Raw genomic sequence first — 2,500 nt, 5'->3', positions numbered from 1 at the left:
AAATGACCTTGAGAAGTTAATAAAGTTATTGTTATTATTACTGCGTTGCCAGTATGGCAAACCCAGTCGGAATCTGCGTTTGATTTGTTGGTTTTATTTTTACTGTGTTGCCAAACCCAGTCGGAATCTGGGTTTCATTTCGTGGGTTTTTTTTGTTACTTTTTGCTGGGTAGCCGTATGGCAATCCCAGTCGGAAAATGGGTAGATTTTCCGTTTTCTTTTTATTTTCCGTGTCGGTAAAAGTCTTGCCTGTCACTCCCCTGGTAAGTGGTGTCTTTGTGCATAGAGCCTTCTGCGCGTATTTTCTTAGGATCGAGAGGGTAGTGGAAATGCGTAGATTTCTCTGGTGGACACAGGAGAATCATTAACTTAGCCTGCAATGGCGTCGAAAGTCATGTAACGCGAATGGCGTTTTAGTGGATCCTTAAATAAAATATACCCTTATGGAGCTCAATAATGGAAAGTCAGTTGGATAAACTAGGCAGGCGGGGCAAAACCAACACCTGGAATCTCAAAAGCGACGAGTAATGGACTTCGACAACACTCTATCGCCCGTCCAGCCGAAAATCAAAGTGAGCTGTATTTCCAAAATAATATTTAACCAAGTGTGCTGTTATGTAGAACACTGAAACCAAATGGAAAATTCTCTGGTAACTTATGGGTTCAACAAAGACAGACAACGATTGAACGAATCGAACTCCTTGCGTGAATCTGTAATCAACTCTGCACAGTGTTCAGGTAAAAAAATAATTGGAAATGTAACAGCCAAGAACTATTTGAAAGAAAGCTTGTCGTGTATTTTGCGCTTCATTATTCAAGGAAAAGGTTCTTCATGGAAACGGTTTGATCCTGAAATTTAGTTGAGTTTCTTCTTTTCACGTATGTAATGAAATAGAAGGGGTTTTTGCCTCTAAAAGCAGATATGTTGTTTGTTTCAAAGAATTGTTCGCTGCAAAAAGTGGCCTTTATGAATTCATCATGTTTTATGATATGCGAGCTTAACTGGATAGTTTTTATGGCAATAGTAAAGCATTTTCTTGTCAAAATGAGGTTAGAGTCTTTCTGGTGTGTTAACTTAATTAAATCGTGAGTTTGTATTTGCCGTCTGCCGCGTAACCTTGATTTCCACTCTCAAAATTACCTGCTGAACCTACTTTTTGCGTGGAATAAGCTCTTAGAATGATGTTCTTGTTTTGCATAAAGCAAGCTAACAAAATATGTACCTTGCTGAGTTCGCATTTGTTAGCGTTAATAGTATTTTCGGTCCGATGCTTCTGTTTAATGAGGAGTATATTGTTTTGGTCTCCCATCCAAACACTAACCCCGCTAAACAGGACTTAACTTCAGTGAACTTTGGTATTACAAAGCTATCAGATGATTAGAGTACACGCTTAAACTTGTGGTGAAAAGAAGTTGTGAGGGAACTTGAAAATGATCAACATGTCAGCCCAGAAGCCAATGTTTCTCGATTCCCTTTTATTTTCTTCAATTTTTCTGGGTTCAGTACTTTGCTAGTAACCACATGTCTTCTCAGGGGGCTATTTATCTAAGACTTCTACCACGGCACTACAATATACAATACCAAAACAATATCACGTACTGTTAGACCTACTTATTACGCAAAGACAACTTGAATCTCCTGGAAGACAAAACGCAGCTCAGTCGACAATATGGAATAAAGCGCTGTTACTTCAGTACCACACGTGAGCAATGCATGTCTATTTTTTTCTAAAGATGACAGGAATTTCTTCTTTCTGACAAATGATTAATAGGCCGGTAGCCAGGTTTTTAACCTCAAAAAGGGATTTGTTTCGTCGTATGAAGGTGTGAGCCAAAGGGCCTCTGCTGGTTCGACTTCTGGGTGACCCCTTAAATGGTTTTAATGACCCCCCGACTTGAAAAAAAAATTGCCTGGAACGCTGCAGTTTAATACCACCCAACTCAGTCCCTTCGTACCACAGGCAACCCAGTGTACGCTCATGGAGCGTCTAGTTTTTAATTTTTTTCGTTTTTTTTCCGTGTCGGTAAAAGTCTTGCCTGTCACTCCCCTGCTAAGTGGTGTCTTTGTGCATAGAGCCTACAGCGCGTATTTTCTTAGGATCGAGAGGGTAGTGGGAAATGCGTAGATTTCTCTGGTGGACACAGAAGAACGATTAACTTGACCGGCAATGGCGTCGAAAGTCATGTAACGTGAATGGCGTTTTAGTGGACCTTTAAACAAAATATACCCTCGTGGAGCTCAATAATGGAAAGTCAATTGGATACTGACCAAGACAGACGCTGAAAAAAAATCTGGAATCTTAAAAGGGACGAGTAATGGACTTCGACAACAATCTGTCGCCCGTCGAGCCGTAATTAAAGTGAGCTGTAGTTCTAATATTGTACAAGTGTGGTGTTGTGGACAACACTGAAATCAAATGAAAAATTCTCTAGTAACTTATGGGTTTAAAAAAGACAGAGACTTGGATCTGTGATCTGTTGTTTGTACTCAATTATGCAC

The sequence above is a fragment of the Montipora capricornis genome, chromosome 2 (assembly GCF_036669925.1).
Source record: "Montipora capricornis isolate CH-2021 chromosome 2, ASM3666992v2, whole genome shotgun sequence".
In the NCBI taxonomy this organism is placed as follows: Eukaryota; Metazoa; Cnidaria; class Anthozoa; order Scleractinia; family Acroporidae; genus Montipora; species Montipora capricornis.
This window is presented reverse-complemented; position numbering follows the sequence as displayed.